A 20152-nucleotide genomic window follows, 5' to 3' on the forward strand; every position below is an offset into this window, starting at 1 on the left:
TGTTGTAAACCGATATTATGTTAGGTTTACACCGTAATTGCCTTGTGAATGTATAGTCATCTATATATTCACGGCGTAACTGCACGACCCCTAGTTCCGGGGTGTGACAGTTATAAGTTGGTATCAGAGCGCAGGTTTGGTTCGTTTTTCAAACCCTAACCAGACCAAACCATAACCAGACTTGATAGGATTCGCGAGTGGGGATTAAAAGTAGAATGGGACGGTAGTTTAAATTGTCGTGAAACTTAATATGAAGCGTATTAAGTTTTCAGAAAATGGAGCGCGGTCTAGAGGAGATGTTGATTGCGGCCTACGAGAGAGGTCGTAGAGCCGAGCAACAGGCACAAGGACCAGCTGCACCGGTTGCTCAAGTGGCACCGGGAGAGGAGTTTAGGCAACTCTACGACGCGTTCATGCGCTCAGCACCCCCTCGTTTTGACGGGTCAGGGGGATACCCTGAGGCGGAAGAGTGGATGGTGAACGTGAGGGCCAAGTTCACTCTGTGCCGGATTCCGGATGCCAACAAGGTGGAGTTGGCCGTGCAACTGCTAGAGAAGTCAGGCAGGCATTGGTGGGAAGGCGTGAAAGCGGAGTATGAGGGAGCTGAGCAAGACATTCCCTGGACATGGTTCGAGCAGATGTTCGGGGAGCAGTATCTGAGTGTTATGCATCAGGAGGCTCTGAGGAGTCAGTTCCTGAACTTGCGTCAGCGGGAGAGGTCGGTTGAGGAGTACAACCGAAGATTCTTTGACTTGTCCAGATATGCTCCAGATGTGAAGGCAGATCCTGCAAGGTACCGCAGGCAGTATCTTGACGGGTTGGACCCAAAGGTTGCTCTAGCCATACACCACTCCACAGCCGCAGGGATTCCAGCCCTAATGAAACAAGCGGAGCAAACCGAGGTGTATCTCAAGAGGAGTGCACAACAGACCCACCCGAGGAATGTTAGGCCAAAGTTTGATCACAAGAAGCAAGCAAGTGGGTCGGGGTCTCAACCCCCAACTTCGGGACACCCGACTGGACAGTTAGTGGTATCGAGGTTTACACAGGGGACCACTGGACCCTGGTGTAATGTTTGTCAGAAACCACATACAGAGGCATCCTGTCGCCGCATCAGAGGAGCCTGTATGTTGTGCGGTGACATGAACCATTGGGCTAGAGAGTGCCCAAAACAAGCTCACTCGGGTGCTTCGGGAAGTAGTGGCAGAGGAGGCTATCGGGGTCCACAGGGGCGTGGAAATGGAGGCCGAGGCACTCCACCACAGACGCGAGGAGGCCGTGCAGGAGGCCGGGTTGGTGCTAATGCCGTGCATGCGATCGAGCTGCCGGATAAGGAAAGCGAGCGGGCATCGGGATCCGCTCAGAATGATATGTTGGCAGGTATTATTTCTATCTCCGGGCATCTTGCATATGTGTTGATCGATACGGGTTGTAGTCACTCGATAGTATCTAGTATATTCGTTGAGAAGTGTGGATGGCCAACCGAGTCGAGTGGGAAAGTTCTGGATGTTCGTACCCCACTCGGTTCAACTACCAAAATTGCAAAAATCTGCCGAAACCTGAAAATAAGAATCGATGGGAGAGACTTGTTAGCGGATATGTTAGTAATGGATATTTCAGAGTATGACGCATTGTTGGGTATAGATTGGTTAACCCGACACGTAGCCACCATTGAATGTTTGCGTCATACCGTGAAATTTGCGTTGCCGAGTGGTTCGAATTGTACCCTTAGGTGTAGGGGCGTGAAGGAGGTGGTACCGTACATCTCGGCGATTGAGGCAAGGAACTTAGTGGAGTCGGGATGTACAGCATACCTGGTGATGATTATGGGTGCCGACACGGAAGTTTCCGAAATAGCGAACATTCCGGTTGTTTCGGAATTTGTAGATGTCTTTCCGGAGGAGATTCCCGGGTTACCCCCGGCACGTGAAGTTGAGTTCAAGATAGATTTAGTACCGGGTACAACTCCAATCTCGAAAGTTCCGTATCGAATGGCTCCTGCGGAGCTAAAGGAGTTGAAAGTGCAATTAGAGGAAATGTTGGAGAAAGGACTGATAAGACCAAGCACGTCCCCGTGGGGCGCGCCAGTATTGTTTGTGCGGAAGAAAGATGGAACTCTGCGGTTATGCATCGATTACCGAGAGTTGAATAAAGTGACAGTGAAGAACAAGTATCCGTTGCCACGGATTGACGATCTCTTTGATCAGTTACAAGGGTCGTCAGTCTATTCCAAGATTGATCTGAGGACGGGGTACCATCAGCTGCGGATATGTCCGAGTGATGTGGAGAGGACGGCTTTCCGTACTCGGTACGGGCACTACGAGTATCTAGTCATGCCATTTGGGCTGACGAATGCACCCGCGGCTTTTATGGACCTCATGCAGCGAGTGTTCAGAGATCTGTTGGACACTACGGTGGTGGTGTTCATTGACGATATCCTGGTTTATTCCCGGTCATATGAGGAGCATGCAGCTCATCTCAGAGTGGTGCTACAGCGGCTACGCGATCACCAGCTGTATGCGAAGTTTTCTAAGTGCGAGTTCTGGATGGACTAAGTGGCATTTCTGGGCCACATTTTTTCAGGTGAAGGATTGGCGGTTGATCCTGAAAAGATTCGAGCCGTGACAGAGTGGAAGAGACCAACTACCGTGACCGAGATCCGTAGCTTTCTCGGTTTAGCCGGTTATTACCGGAGATTTGTGATGGGGTTCTCTCAACTAGCTCGACCTCTCACCGAGCTGCTGCATAAAGGGGTAAAGTTTGAATGGGGTGAGTCTCAAGAGAAGAGTTTCGAGGAGTTGAAGAGTCGGTTAGTGTCAGCACCGATTCTTGCAATGCCGGTAGTTGGGAAGGACTATACGGTGTTTACCGATGCATCGCGTTCGGGTTTGGGATGTGTTTTGATGCAGGATGGGCATGTGATTGCCTATGCGTCTCGTCAGCTGAGACCACATGAGCAGAATTACCCGACACATGATATGGAGTTGGCGGCGGTGATCTTTGCTTTGAAAATCTGGCGACATTATCTGTATGGTGCAAAGTGTCAGATTTTCACCGATCACAAGAGTCTGAAGTATATATTTACTCAGAAGGAGCTGAATTTGAGGCAAAGGAGGTGGCTCGAACTAATGAAAGATTATGACCTCGACATTCAGTATCATGCGGGTAAGGCGAATGTAGTTGCGGATGCGCTGAGTAGAAAGAACCAGGTGAACCTGGCATCCCTGGTTACGAGAGAGTCACACTTGATAGAGGAGATGCGGAGAATGAATTTGCACGTGGGCGCTTCTCGTGAATTGGCTGTGGCAACAGCAACTCGCTTGCTTGGAGCTGAAGCGGGTACGAGTGCATCGGCAGCTATGTCGATTATTTCTGCTGCTATTGAAGTGAGACCCGAATTACACGATCGTATTCGGGTAACGCAACATGAGGATCCGAAATGTCAGAAATTCCGAGATCATGCGACATCAGACAGAGAGACTCCATTCCGGATAGATGATGAAGGAATCTTGCGCTTTGGCAACCGTATATGCATTCCTGAAGATGCAGAGTTGAAGACCTTGGTTCTATCGGAGGCGCATGATTCGGGATACACTATCCATCCGGGGGAAGTGAAAATGTACCAGAATCTGAGGCGATACTTCTGGTGGCCCAACATGAAGAATGACGTGAGGAAATACGTCGAGAAATGCCAAGTCTGTCAGCAGGTGAAGGCTGATAGACGAAGGACAGCCGGATTACTCCAGCCGTTGGACAAGAAAAGAGGTAAATTTGAGATAATTACGATGGATTTCGTAAGTGGCTTTCCACGGACAAAAGGGCGACATGAGACCATATGGGTGATTGTGGATACGCTGACTAAGGTGGCTCATTTCATTCCGCTTGGACCTGATACCTCGGGTCGGGCCTTAGCGGAGATATTTATGAAATTTTTCTTCAGGTATCATGGTTGTCCACGTGAGATCATATCGGATCGAGATACGAGATTTACCTCTCATTTTTGGAAGAGTTTCCAAGAGGCTATGGGAACAAAACTGAGGTTCAGTACCGCGCATCATCCGCAAACAGATGGACAGTCAGAGAGGACCATTCAAACCCTGGAAGACATGCTTCGAGCGTGTGCGTTGAGCTTCCAAGGGTCTTGGTTAGATCATTTGCCCCTAGTTGAATTCGCTTATAACAACAGTTACCACTCGAGTATTGGGATGCCACCGTTGGAGGCACTTACGGGTGAGACATGTCGGACACCCTTGTGGTGGGGTCCCGCGGGCACTTATTTGCCTACAGGACCAGAAATGATACAAGAGGCTGCAGAAAAGACACAGGTTATCTTGAGCCGACTAAAGTCCGCTCGAGATCGACAAAAGAAGTACGCGGATGTACACCGGCGGCATTTGGAATTCCAAGAGGGTGACCATGTGTGGCTCCGAGTATCTCCAGTCAGGGGAGTACATCGGTTTGGTGTATCGGGCAAGTTGAGTCCGAGATATATCGGTCCGTTTCAAATTCAAAATCGAGTGGGACAAGTGGCATATGAGCTTGCGTTACCTCCGGCTTTGAGCCGAGTTCATCCAGTGTTTCACATATCGCAGCTCCGGAAGTATGTAAAGGATCCATCTCATTGCATCGATCATTCTGACCTGCGAGTAGATGAGAATCTGGCGTATAAAGAAGAACCAATGCGAATTCTGGACCGAAAAGAGCAAAGGTTGAGGAACCGAACGATTGGACTTGTATTAGTGCAGTGGGGACGACACTCAGAAAAAGAGGCGACGTGGGAACTTGAAATGAAAATTCGCGAACAATATCCTGAGTTATTCGACAGTTCAGGTACGTAGTTAAGTTCAAAGGATTGAACTTTGTTTTTAAGTGAGGGAGAAATGTAACACCGTGAAAAAAAAAAAAAAAAAAAAAAAAAAAAAAAAAAATTTCCTAAAACGTTATAACGTTTTTAAAACGTTATGTAACGTTTTCCACTGTAAAACTTGATGAAAAACGACGATTTTATGAAGGCTGGATTCAATTAAAACGTCATAACGTTTTCAGAAAACGTTATAACGTTTTATACACCAAATTATGCGTTTTATACACTATTTCCTGCGTTTTTCACTAGCTGAATCGTTATAACGATTTAACAAAACGTCATAACGTTTTATCCGATAAAGTGAGGGTTTATTTAGCAAAAATTCCTGTTCTCTCTCCTTCTTTCTCTTCCTCCTTTCCCCTTTTTCTCTTTGGCCGCCCCAACAGAGAGACACGAGAGAGAGATAGAGAGTGAGAGAGAGAGTCTGATTTCCCGCGGAATTGGCCGAAACTTGAGAAAATCGTAGAGGAGCTCAAATCTCGCCCCTTCCTCCACTTGGTTTGGTAATCCCTCTTCTCGTTTGCTCTATTTTCTCGTCCCTTGATTTTTAGGGTTTCGGTGAAACCCGACCAAATTGAACCAAACTCGAGAATCAATGTCTTTGTTGCTTCTTGAGCGTTATTTGATTGATTTCATGTCTCAATTCCAACTAAAACCCGAATGGTGAGATTATCCCAAATTGATTAGGGTTTTGAACCAACTTTCGAACGAATTGAATTGTAAATGACCGTGATTACGAGTTTGAGTGAATTGAGACTTCCGTATTGCTATCTATTCGATATAAACCCCAATTGAGAAGAAATGTGACTTAAACCCTAAAAAAAAGGGTGAATTGCAAGGGTAAGATGGTAAAACGTCCGAATTTGTTGAATTGACCGTTTACGAGTATTAGAATGCGATTGGGTATAGGAATTATGAAATATATTGAAATTGACTTGCTATGCCATGTAATTTAGGCCTAGACCCGATTGACCGAGGATTAGCGGATTAGACGAGGTCGTCGAGTTTAGCGATACCGGATCCTACCCAAGTGCCCTACTTGATCAGGTGCGGGGGTTCACGGGATCTGTTTTAGATTCTATTACTTAGAATTAAATTAAATAACGGTACATGTATATATATATATATATATGTGCTTATATATATATACCGATTGAATTGTTAATTGACTTATTGTGCATGACCTCATGTTGGATCTCTATTGTTAGCATTATTTGCAGCATTGCATGAAAATAAGTAATGATATAATTGAATTGATATGATATTGTTGATCTAGCATGTTGGTATTGTTATTCGATTGATTGTTCTATCGTCTTGATAATTGAATGGAACCCCAGTACTGAAATGTGAAGAGGGCAGAGGATAAGTTAATTGTGAATGAAATGAGTGAATTGTAGGGACAATGTCTAGCTAGCTACTAGACTTTGTCTCAGGGCCCATATGCGCATACGGTGAATAACCCTAATTGTGGAGGGTATCGGTAACCAAGGAGAAAGGCAGAGCTAGGTTAACTGATACCAAAAAGGTAGCGTATAGCAGGAGGATTGAAACTGTGGATAATTGATTGTTATTGGTCTCTCTTTGGAAGAGTGACAACCCGTTGCATGATCGAGAGATATGCAATCCTAAATTGGAAATTGACGAATTGATATGGATGTTTGACTATAAACCAGACCAGAGAAATGTTAAGCCAAATGAGATGGATAGTCGATATCTATCAATTGTAACCGGACTTAGCAATTGTATCTGTTATACCAAACCATTCTATGAATTCTTCGATTTCATTTGATTGTGATATGAGTTAGATTTCAATTGCTTCTATATATGTTGCATATGCATTTCTTTTATCGAATTGTTGAATTGAAACTCGTTGCGGGTTTATTTAGTTCCGGTAATGGATTTCTTACAAATCCAGTAGCCCTGACTAAATTCCGCACTGAGAAAACGGTTGACAAGTTTTCTCACCCCCTATCCCCTCGGGGAACTTTATTCTTTCGTATGTGTTTGCAGGTAAACGCGAATAGAAGGGATTCGAGTGCTCGACCAGTGAGGTTTAAGCCGCATAGCGATAGGGTATGCCTCACATTGAGTCCATTTTGATGTCGATAGGGTTTTGGTATGGTATTTGTGTATAACCTTGTTATCGGACCGTGTCGAGTGGTTTTGTAAACCTAATTGTATATTAAACGTTTACTGTGATTTAATAGGAATTTTCTTTTATGTTTTAAACTGTGTATAAAATGTTAATGGGAATGGTTTATATTGATTTGGAAATATGGGGATCGATCGAGTTGAAATCGGGGAAGAGAAATGGTATAAAATGGGAATTGATTTGGGATTGTTTAATCTTTCGATTATATAGTTATTGCACGAATTTATACATATACTATTGAGTATAGTTTGATAATCTATAAATGTATTTGTATAAACATGATTTTAAATCGGATTAAATGATAAGTGGTGATGTTGTAAACCGATATTATGTTAGGTTTACACCGTAATTGCCTTGTGAATGTATAGTCATCTATATATTCACGGCGTAACTGCACGACCCCTAGTTCCGGGGTGTGACAGTTATAAGTTGGTATCAGAGCGCAGGTTTGGTTCGTTTTTCAAACCCTAACCAGACCAAACCATAACCAGACTTGATAGGATTCGCGAGTGGGGATTAAAAGTAGAATGGGACGGTAGTTTAAATTGTCGTGAAACTTAATATGAAGCGTATTAAGTTTTCAGAAAATGGAGCGCGGTCTAGAGGAGATGTTGATTGCGGCCTACGAGAGAGGTCGTAGAGCCGAGCAACAGGCACAAGGACCAGCTGCACCGGTTGCTCAAGTGGCACCGGGAGAGGAGTTTAGGCAACTCTACGACGCGTTCATGCGCTCAGCACCCCCTCGTTTTGACGGGTCAGGGGGATACCCTGAGGCGGAAGAGTGGATGGTGAACGTGAGGGCCAAGTTCACTCTGTGCCGGATTCCGGATGCCAACAAGGTGGAGTTGGCCGTGCAACTGCTAGAGAAGTCAGGCAGGCATTGGTGGGAAGGCGTGAAAGCGGAGTATGAGGGAGCTGAGCAAGACATTCCCTGGACATGGTTCGAGCAGATGTTCGGGGAGCAGTATCTGAGTGTTATGCATCAGGAGGCTCTGAGGAGTCAGTTCCTGAACTTGCGTCAGCGGGAGAGGTCGGTTGAGGAGTACAACCGAAGATTCTTTGACTTGTCCAGATATGCTCCAGATGTGAAGGCAGATCCTGCAAGGTACCGCAGGCAGTATCTTGACGGGTTGGACCCAAAGGTTGCTCTAGCCATACACCACTCCACAGCCGCAGGGATTCCAGCCCTAATGAAACAAGCGGAGCAAACCGAGGTGTATCTCAAGAGGAGTGCACAACAGACCCACCCGAGGAATGTTAGGCCAAAGTTTGATCACAAGAAGCAAGCAAGTGGGTCGGGGTCTCAACCCCCAACTTCGGGACACCCGACTGGACAGTTAGTGGTATCGAGGTTTACACAGGGGACCACTGGACCCTGGTGTAATGTTTGTCAGAAACCACATACAGAGGCATCCTGTCGCCGCATCAGAGGAGCCTGTATGTTGTGCGGTGACATGAACCATTGGGCTAGAGAGTGCCCAAAACAAGCTCACTCGGGTGCTTCGGGAAGTAGTGGCAGAGGAGGCTATCGGGGTCCACAGGGGCGTGGAAATGGAGGCCGAGGCACTCCACCACAGACGCGAGGAGGCCGTGCAGGAGGCCGGGTTGGTGCTAATGCCGTGCATGCGATCGAGCTGCCGGATAAGGAAAGCGAGCGGGCATCGGGATCCGCTCAGAATGATATGTTGGCAGGTATTATTTCTATCTCCGGGCATCTTGCATATGTGTTGATCGATACGGGTTGTAGTCACTCGATAGTATCTAGTATATTCGTTGAGAAGTGTGGATGGCCAACCGAGTCGAGTGGGAAAGTTCTGGATGTTCGTACCCCACTCGGTTCAACTACCAAAATTGCAAAAATCTGCCGAAACCTGAAAATAAGAATCGATGGGAGAGACTTGTTAGCGGATATGTTAGTAATGGATATTTCAGAGTATGACGCATTGTTGGGTATAGATTGGTTAACCCGACACGTAGCCACCATTGAATGTTTGCGTCATACCGTGAAATTTGCGTTGCCGAGTGGTTCGAATTGTACCCTTAGGTGTAGGGGCGTGAAGGAGGTGGTACCGTACATCTCGGCGATTGAGGCAAGGAACTTAGTGGAGTCGGGATGTACAGCATACCTGGTGATGATTATGGGTGCCGACACGGAAGTTTCCGAAATAGCGAACATTCCGGTTGTTTCGGAATTTGTAGATGTCTTTCCGGAGGAGATTCCCGGGTTACCCCCGGCACGTGAAGTTGAGTTCAAGATAGATTTAGTACCGGGTACAACTCCAATCTCGAAAGTTCCGTATCGAATGGCTCCTGCGGAGCTAAAGGAGTTGAAAGTGCAATTAGAGGAAATGTTGGAGAAAGGACTGATAAGACCAAGCACGTCCCCGTGGGGCGCGCCAGTATTGTTTGTGCGGAAGAAAGATGGAACTCTGCGGTTATGCATCGATTACCGAGAGTTGAATAAAGTGACAGTGAAGAACAAGTATCCGTTGCCACGGATTGACGATCTCTTTGATCAGTTACAAGGGTCGTCAGTCTATTCCAAGATTGATCTGAGGACGGGGTACCATCAGCTGCGGATATGTCCGAGTGATGTGGAGAGGACGGCTTTCCGTACTCGGTACGGGCACTACGAGTATCTAGTCATGCCATTTGGGCTGACGAATGCACCCGCGGCTTTTATGGACCTCATGCAGCGAGTGTTCAGAGATCTGTTGGACACTACGGTGGTGGTGTTCATTGACGATATCCTGGTTTATTCCCGGTCATATGAGGAGCATGCAGCTCATCTCAGAGTGGTGCTACAGCGGCTACGCGATCACCAGCTGTATGCGAAGTTTTCTAAGTGCGAGTTCTGGATGGACTAAGTGGCATTTCTGGGCCACATTGTTTCAGGTGAAGGATTGGCGGTTGATCCTGAAAAGATTCGAGCCGTGACAGAGTGGAAGAGACCAACTACCGTGACCGAGATCCGTAGCTTTCTCGGTTTAGCCGGTTATTACCGGAGATTTGTGATGGGGTTCTCTCAACTAGCTCGACCTCTCACCGAGCTGCTGCATAAAGGGGTAAAGTTTGAATGGGGTGAGTCTCAAGAGAAGAGTTTCGAGGAGTTGAAGAGTCGGTTAGTGTCAGCACCGATTCTTGCAATGCCGGTAGTTGGGAAGGACTATACGGTGTTTACCGATGCATCGCGTTCGGGTTTGGGATGTGTTTTGATGCAGGATGGGCATGTGATTGCCTATGCGTCTCGTCAGCTGAGACCACATGAGCAGAATTACCCGACACATGATATGGAGTTGGCGGCGGTGATCTTTGCTTTGAAAATCTGGCGACATTATCTGTATGGTGCAAAGTGTCAGATTTTCACCGATCACAAGAGTCTGAAGTATATATTTACTCAGAAGGAGCTGAATTTGAGGCAAAGGAGGTGGCTCGAACTAATGAAAGATTATGACCTCGACATTCAGTATCATGCGGGTAAGGCGAATGTAGTTGCGGATGCGCTGAGTAGAAAGAACCAGGTGAACCTGGCATCCCTGGTTACGAGAGAGTCACACTTGATAGAGGAGATGCGGAGAATGAATTTGCACGTGGGCGCTTCTCGTGAATTGGCTGTGGCAACAGCAACTCGCTTGCTTGGAGCTGAAGCGGGTACGAGTGCATCGGCAGCTATGTCGATTATTTCTGCTGCTATTGAAGTGAGACCCGAATTACACGATCGTATTCGGGTAACGCAACATGAGGATCCGAAATGTCAGAAATTCCGAGATCATGCGACATCAGACAGAGAGACTCCATTCCGGATAGATGATGAAGGAATCTTGCGGTTTGGCAACCGTATATGCATTCCTGAAGATGCAGAGTTGAAGACCTTGGTTCTATCGGAGGCGCATGATTCGGGATACACTATCCATCCGGGGGAAGTGAAAATGTACCAGAATCTGAGGCGATACTTCTGGTGGCCCAACATGAAGAATGACGTGAGGAAATACGTCGAGAAATGCCAAGTCTGTCAGCAGGTGAAGGCTGATAGACGAAGGACAGCCGGATTACTCCAGCCGTTGGACAAGAAAAGAGGTAAATTTGAGATAATTACGATGGATTTCGTAAGTGGCTTTCCACGGACAAAAGGGCGACATGAGACCATATGGGTGATTGTGGATACGCTGACTAAGGTGGCTCATTTCATTCCGCTTGGACCTGATACCTCGGGTCGGGCCTTAGCGGAGATATTTATGAAATTTTTCTTCAGGTATCATGGTTGTCCACGTGAGATCATATCGGATCGAGATACGAGATTTACCTCTCATTTTTGGAAGAGTTTCCAAGAGGCTATGGGAACAAAACTGAGGTTCAGTACCGCGCATCATCCGCAAACAGATGGACAGTCAGAGAGGACCATTCAAACCCTGGAAGACATGCTTCGAGCGTGTGCGTTGAGCTTCCAAGGGTCTTGGTTAGATCATTTGCCCCTAGTTGAATTCGCTTATAACAACAGTTACCACTCGAGTATTGGGATGCCACCGTTGGAGGCACTTACGGGTGAGACATGTCGGACACCCTTGTGGTGGGGTCCCGCGGGCACTTATTTGCCTACAGGACCAGAAATGATACAAGAGGCTGCAGAAAAGACACAGGTTATCTTGAGCCGACTAAAGTCCGCTCGAGATCGACAAAAGAAGTACGCGGATGTACACCGGCGGCATTTGGAATTCCAAGAGGGTGACCATGTGTGGCTCCGAGTATCTCCAGTCAGGGGAGTACATCGGTTTGGTGTATCGGGCAAGTTGAGTCCGAGATATATCGGTCCGTTTCAAATTCAAAATCGAGTGGGACAAGTGGCATATGAGCTTGCGTTACCTCCGGCTTTGAGCCGAGTTCATCCAGTGTTTCACATATCGCAGCTCCGGAAGTATGTAAAGGATCCATCTCATTGCATCGATCATTCTGACCTGCGAGTAGATGAGAATCTGGCGTATAAAGAAGAACCAATGCGAATTCTGGACCGAAAAGAGCAAAGGTTGAGGAACCGAACGATTGGACTTGTATTAGTGCAGTGGGGACGACACTCAGAAAAAGAGGCGACGTGGGAACTTGAAATGAAAATTCGCGAACAATATCCTGAGTTATTCGACAGTTCAGGTACGTAGTTAAGTTCAAAGGATTGAACTTTGTTTTTAAGTGAGGGAGAAATGTAACACCGTGAAAAAAAAAAAAAAAAAAAAAAAAAATTTCCTAAAACGTTATAACGTTTTTAAAACGTTATGTAACGTTTTCCACTGTAAAACTTGATGAAAAACGATGATTTTATGAAGGCTGGATTCAATTAAAACGTCATAACGTTTTCAGAAAACGTTATAACGTTTTATACACCAAATTATGCGTTTTATACACTATTTCCTGCGTTTTTCACTAGCTGAATCGTTATAACGATTTAACAAAACGTCATAACGTTTTATCCGATAAAGTGAGGGTTTATTTAGCAAAAATTCCTGTTCTCTCTCCTTCTTTCTCTTCCTCCTTTCCCCTTTTTCTCTTTGGCCGCCCCAACAGAGAGACACGAGAGAGAGATAGAGAGTGAGAGAGAGAGTCTGATTTCCCGCGGAATTGGCCGAAACTTGAGAAAATCGTAGAGGAGCTCAAATCTCGCCCCTTCCTCCACTTGGTTTGGTAATCCCTCTTCTCGTTTGCTCTATTTTCTCGTCCCTTGATTTTTAGGGTTTCGGTGAAACCCGACCAAATTGAACCAAACTCGAGAATCAATGTCTTTGTTGCTTCTTGAGCGTTATTTGATTGATTTCATGTCTCAATTCCAACTAAAACCCGAATGGTGAGATTATCCCAAATTGATTAGGGTTTTGAACCAACTTTCGAACGAATTGAATTGTAAATGACCGTGATTACGAGTTTGAGTGAATTGAGACTTCCGTATTGCTATCTATTCGATATAAACCCCAATTGAGAAGAAATGTGACTTAAACCCTAAAAAAAAGGGTGAATTGCAAGGGTAAGATGGTAAAACGTCCGAATTTGTTGAATTGACCGTTTACGAGTATTAGAATGCGATTGGGTATAGGAATTATGAAATATATTGAAATTGACTTGCTATGCCATGTAATTTAGGCCTAGACCCGATTAACCGAGGATTAGCGGATTAGACGAGGTCGTCGAGTTTAGCGATACCGGATCCTACCCAAGTGCCCTACTTGATCAGGTGCGGGGGTTCACGGGATCTGTTTTGGATTCTATTACTTAGAATTAAATTAAATAACGGTACATGTATATATATATATATATATGTGCTTATATATATATACCGATTGAATTGTTAATTGACTTATTGTGCATGACCTCATGTTGGATCTCTATTGTTAGCATTATTTGCAGCATTGCATGAAAATAAGTAATGATATAATTGAATTGATATGATATTGTTGATCTAGCATGTTGGTATTGTTATTCGATTGATTGTTCTATCGTCTTGATAATTGAATGGAACCCCAGTACTGAAATGTGAAGAGGGCAGAGGATAAGTTAATTGTGAATGAAATGAGTGAATTGTAGGGACAATGTCTAGCTAGCTACTAGACTTTGTCTCAGGGCCCATATGCGCATACGGTGAATAACCCTAATTGTGGAGGGTATCGGTAACCAAGGAGAAAGGCAGAGCTAGGTTAACTGATACCAAAAAGGTAGCGTATAGCAGGAGGATTGAAACTGTGGATAATTGATTGTTATTGGTCTCTCTTTGGAAGAGTGACAACCCGTTGCATGATCGAGAGATATGCAATCCTAAATTGGAAATTGACGAATTGATATGGATGTTTGACTATAAACCAGACCAGAGAAATGTTAAGCCAAATGAGATGGATAGTCGATATCTATCAATTGTAACCGGACTTAGCAATTGTATCTGTTATACCAAACCATTCTATGAATTCTTCGATTTCATTTGATTGTGATATGAGTTAGATTTCAATTGCTTCTATATATGTTGCATATGCATTTCTTTTATCGAATTGTTGAATTGAAACTCGTTGCGGGTTTATTTAGTTCCGGTAATGGATTTCTTACAAATCCAGTAGCCCTGACTAAATTCCGCACTGAGAAAACAGTTGACAAGTTTTCTCACCCCCTATCCCCTCGGGGAACTTTATTCTTTCGTATGTGTTTGCAGGTAAACGCGAATAGAAGGGATTCGAGTGCTCGACCAGTGAGGTTTAAGCCGCATAGCGATAGGGTATGCCTCACGTTGAGTCCATTTTGATGTTGATAGGGTTTTGGTATGGTATTTGTGTATAACCTTGTTATCGGACCGTGTCGAGTGGTTTTGTAAACCTAATTGTATATTAAACGTTTACTGTGATTTAATAGGAATTTTCTTTTATGTTTTAAACTGTGTATAAAATGTTAATGGGAATGGTTTATATTGATTTGGAAATATGGGGATCGATCGAGTTGAAATCGGGGAAGAGAAATGGTATAAAATGGGAATTGATTTGGGATTGTTTAATCTTTCGATTATATAGTTATTGCACGAATTTATACATATACTATTGAGTATAGTTTGATAATCTATAAATGTATTTGTATAAACATGATTTTAAATCGGATTAAATGATAAGTTGTGATGTTGTAAACCGATATTATGTTAGGTTTACACCGTAATTGCCTTGTGAATGTATAGTCATCTATATATTCACGGCGTAACTGCACGACCCCTAGTTCCAGGGTGTGACATTAGCACTTCGACCCAACTCAAATATATTGTTCAACTCAGACAGTACCATCTTCTTCTTTCTTTCTTTCATTGACCTGCGACCTTAATATTTTTGGAATTCTGAAAAAAAATGACTTTTTATTATTATTAATAATAATTTTTTTGGAAAGATACATCAAGGCAAAATAACAAAAAAAAGGAAAAGAGCATATATAATTTATGGAATCAAATAATTAATAAATGATCACTATATTAATTACATTATTAAATAAATACAATAGTTAGAAAGATATTTAAAGAGGATTAAAATTATCTATACATTAATTTTTTTTTAAATGTTGTGTATTAATAAATATGTGTAGTGTCAATACGTCTATCTGGCATCTTATGTTTTAACTTCAAAATATATTAGATTGATTTTAAATAATATTTCCAAACCATTATTGCACAAATGACGTGTCATGTAAAATTTTAAAAATTTGAAATTTATTTAGTACGAAGTTACATAGTAAAAAAATGAAATAAAAATGACAATTTTCCAATACAGGAAAGCGAAAATGAAAGTTTCAAATAAAGGAACATATTTGTCACTTTAATTTTGAATAACTAAATAAAATATTAAATAAAAAAATATTGAACAAGATGTAAATTTTTCCTGAGAATTTTGAATAATATAATATTTTAATGAAACAATTGATTATTTTAAAAAAAATATGAACACACTAAAATTAGGAACTAGAAAATATATATATGATTTGAGCAAGTCACGGTGCACAATTTGTTCGATTAATTAATCGGTTTTGGGGACCAATTTATCGTTTGAATCTGGTAAATTTCCTTCGAATTTGGACCAGTCAACCTTGTTATAATGCCTTGTTAGTATCTTTTTATAATGCCTTGTTAGTATTTATGTTTTTAATGGATGTATTTTGCAAACCACATATCATAAAATTCTTTTTGTAAAAACTGACAAACACGGATCACTACCAAGCAATTTCAAAAAAAAAAAAGACAAACACGGATCACAAACAGTGTTTTTTCTTGGTTTTATTTTTATTGCAAAAATGTTTTTCTTTTTTTCTGAGCTTATACCAAAAATTTTAGAGGAGGGTTCAAATGCCTCCATTTTTTGTGCCTCCATCATGCCTCCATTTTTTTAAACTTTAATAACTCAAGATTTAAAACTTAAAAGTCAAAATAAAACCGTTAGATGTGATCTATGTTATTTTCTCTATGTACTCATAAAAAATTATCACATTTCAATTTTGTTTTTATGTGAATCAATAAGTTCAAAAATCAACGTCTAGAAATCATCCAAATTAGTGCATTTTTTACAAGCTCTTGATGACAATCAAAATAAAATTGAAATGTCATAATTTTTTACATGTGCATAGATAAAATGATGTAGATCATATCCAAGGGTTTTATTTTGATTTTTAAGTTTTAAATTTTGAATTATTAAAGTTTTAAAAAATGGAGGCATGGTGGAGGCACAAAAAATGGAGGCATTTGAACCCTCCTCAAATTTTTATTAATATCCAAAAAGAACACCAAATTTCAAAATCTACATCCGATGCTGAAAATTTTCAAAATCTGCCCAAAACGCAAAATTATTTTGCGGTTTTGAAATACATCTTTTTGCAAAATAATTTTGCGGTTTTAGTATTTTCCTATTTTTCTTTTTAATTAAACAGAATATTATAATCTATTTATTTTTGTATCAAAATATTAGATCTATTTTATATATATCTTTAAAAATAGATGGAATAATATATAATTTGATTTATTAGGATTACGACAAATAATTCGGATCAACATTTTTTAGGCTGTAAGAAAAATTAAAATATTTTTTTATGTCTTATTGAAAAAAAATAAAAATATTTTGGATTTGAGTTATTGACCCCGATTCAGAAGTCACTTATGAGTAAATAAAGAAAATATTGTGGTCCTTCTGGTACATTTAAATTCTAAGATATTGTATCCTTTTAAAAAAAATCGATAAGAAATCATTTCATCTGATTTTTTTGTTAGAGCCAATTATTATTTTTTTTTCAAAAAGAGAATGATCACAATATTTTATGTATTACCTAGAAGTGATTTTTGAACCGGGATCAATAACTCAGATTCAAAACATTTTTTTTTCAATAATACAAAAAGAAATATTTTAATTTTTCTTATAGCTGCCAAAAATCTATCTTGAAAAATATTGATCCAGATTATTTGTCGCAGTCTTTCTAATAAATCAAATTATATAGTATTCCATCTTTTTTCAAAGATATATATAGAATATTTCTAATATTTCAATACAAAAAATAAATAAATTATAGTATTTTCTATTTAATTAAAAAAAATTATAGAATCACAAAATTATTTTGCAGTAATAGGAATTTTAAAACCGCAAAATAATTTTGCAGTTGGAGTAGATTTTAAAATTTCGTATTTTTTAGATATTAATAAAAATTTCGGGAGTTTATACATGTGGTGTACATGTAGACGTGAGGAATTGGTCAATTGACATATATAATAATTACTGATGTCCCCAGTTCCCACGAGAGTTGAAAGACTGTCAAAGTGTCAATTCAATGTTTTTGTTTTTCCTTTTTTCTTTTTTGCTCCATTCATTTTGGAATCTTACAAAGTGCGTCACAACACAATTGGATTGAATTTGAATTGGGAAAATAATTTTACAGTAGTTGATGGTTTTACGTGGCTTGTTTTCTCTTATGATCTTGCTTTCTTTACTTCATCTTGATCATGACATGTACTTGAATTCAAATTAAGTTCGCAAAAGGACAAACAAGTTTGACAAAAAATAATAAAAGATGGTTTCGTATACTACCAGGAATTCGGGTTACTGATTGAACTATTAATCACAACCTATTAGTTTGTCATATCTTAGAAATATGATGGTGATATTGCGGCTGAGTAAAAGACTAAAAAAGGACACTATGCTCTAAGGCTGGCTTGGTCCGAGCTAGAATAATCGTTTTAGCAACGAATGAGTTATGAGCGAGCCAATATTTGAATTTGAGCTGAAAAAGTGACTCGTGACTCACTTGTTTTGACAACGAGCGAGCTGAATCTGCTCGTGAAAACTCGGAGACCAAAAGCTCAAATGTTTTAGATAATGTTTTATAAAGTCAACTATCATAAATTAAGTTTGTAACTAAATTCATACATAATAAATTATTAAACCTCTACAGTTCACAAAATAAATTCATACATACTAAATTCGCAGAAATTCGTATTTGGACTAAGCTAGGCCCCAGCTCAAACTTGTTAATTTTAGATCGAGATAGTGATAAGCTAGCTCGTTAATAGCTCGGTCCACTAATGAACGAGTTGTTAGCGACCGAGCCAGATACGAGTCATGATCAATCCACAAACTATGAGCTTTTTTTGCCACCCTACTGTGCTATGTTGACAAATACTGGTTTTGGTCTGTAAGTTTTAACTGAAAATTAATTATGACACACAGACATGAAATGAAAATTTGGCGAGGCATCTTCCATGACAATTGATGGAATCTTGTGTGTGTGTGTTTTTTTTTTTTTTAAAAAAACAAAACAATGGAATCTTGTGTTGATTTTGTCTTATTTGAAGGAAACTTATAATGCCCCTCAGGTCCTTAATCAACCCGTTAGGTTGCTAGGATGAAAATTTATTAGTTCATTACTAAGTCCAATTCTGCGCACAAAAAACGAAATAAAATAAATCCACCTCACATCTCACGAGATCGACATTTTAATTTTTTATTGTACAAGTACAGTCACAGATCTGCTTGTTTGAGCTTTCAAAAAGCTACCGCAAGACTAGGTCAAACAAAGGCTAGGATAAACAACACAAAATTACTGAGAAGAAAGTGTTTTATAATATTGCTCATTGTCTTTTTAAATGGATAGTATTGTTCATTTTGTCGCTTTATGCTTGATGGCGTGTTGTGTTAGGATAGCTTTGTGAGATTAACCAATTGCAATTATTTATTGTTCTTATAAATGTTGGAATCATACGCTGCCTCCCAATTTCGGAAGAATACCAATCATACCCGATCTTTTTATTAATACAAAAAATAATAAATATCGAAAATAATTAGGTTTCATGAAATCTCAATTTATATAGTAGGAAGAATATGATAGTTTATCCCGTCTAATTAATCGTAACTGTAATCTCAAGCTAGATCGCTATATGAATCAAAAAGGAAAAATAAATTATGAACAAAATAGTCTCGAAATTTTTAAAAATATCATTTTTCCAAAAATGATAAACCAAAAGATCACGATTTTGTGAAATTTTGAAAAATAGCATGGCCGCATCTAGAAAATGCATCAACTTTTCTGGTGGTCGTATTTAGAGGGTGCGGCCACCTTTTTTTTTTTTGCCTTCTCGTGCGGCAGTTCAAACTAAAGAAAAAAAAAAAAAAAAAGGTGGCCGCATCTAGGGGATGTGGCCCGAAAAAGGTGGCCACACCTAGGAGACGCGGCAATGCTATATTTTGAAATTTCACAGAATTGTAGTCTTTTGATTTATCATTTTTGAAAAAATAGTATTTTTAAAATTTTTGGAAAATAGTCTATCCCGGATGTTTTTTTTTCTTCCTGTGATTTCATTTTCTGTAATGGCAGGGTGAGTGTCGTTGCCAAATAGTGCCGATGTCCCTAACTGGATTCCACTGTGGGTTACTATTGTATCAATTTTTTTCTTCCTACTCCATAGCTAGGGGTGTTCAAATGGTTCAGTTTGTTTAGTTTTTTATCAAACTGAAAAATTTTGGTTTAAATGGTCTGGTTTTTCGGTTTAAATAGTTCGGTTCAATTTTTGAATTATTTCAGTTCAAATAGATCGGTTCGGTTTAAACTTTTCAAAATCGACTAAACCAAACCGACCGAATTATATTGTTCAAGTATGATTTATAAGGACAAAATAGTCTATTAATTAAAAAACTTATATAATGTTATATATTAATAGTAAAGGAGGAGGGTTCCAATGCCTCATGTCTTTCATAACTCATATTTTATATCTTTGTTTTCAAAATCCAAATTGTTGATCTGAACCGTTCAACATGATATATATATACTAAAATATGGTTAGAAATTTAATTTTATAATTTTTGAAATTTTTTTACTATTTTTTAAGATGGATAGAAAATCACTGTTTTTTGAACGGTTCAAAAACAGTGATTTTGTATCTATCTTAAAAAATAGTAAAAAAAAATTTCAAAAAATATAAAATTTCATCTGCATGCATATTTTAGTATAAATATTATGTTGAACGGTTCGAATCGACAATTTGAACTTTAAAAACTAAGATATAAAATATAAAGTATAATAAGGTATGAAAAAAATGAGGCACTGCTCACAGTAAAGTTGGTGGTATTAATATCAGCTCCCAATTGACATATGCAGTGGTTGCCAGTTTG

The sequence above is a fragment of the Carex rostrata genome, chromosome 8 (genome assembly GCF_964058835.1).
Source record: "Carex rostrata chromosome 8, lpCarRost1.2, whole genome shotgun sequence".
NCBI lineage: Eukaryota > Viridiplantae > Streptophyta > Magnoliopsida > Poales > Cyperaceae > Carex > Carex rostrata.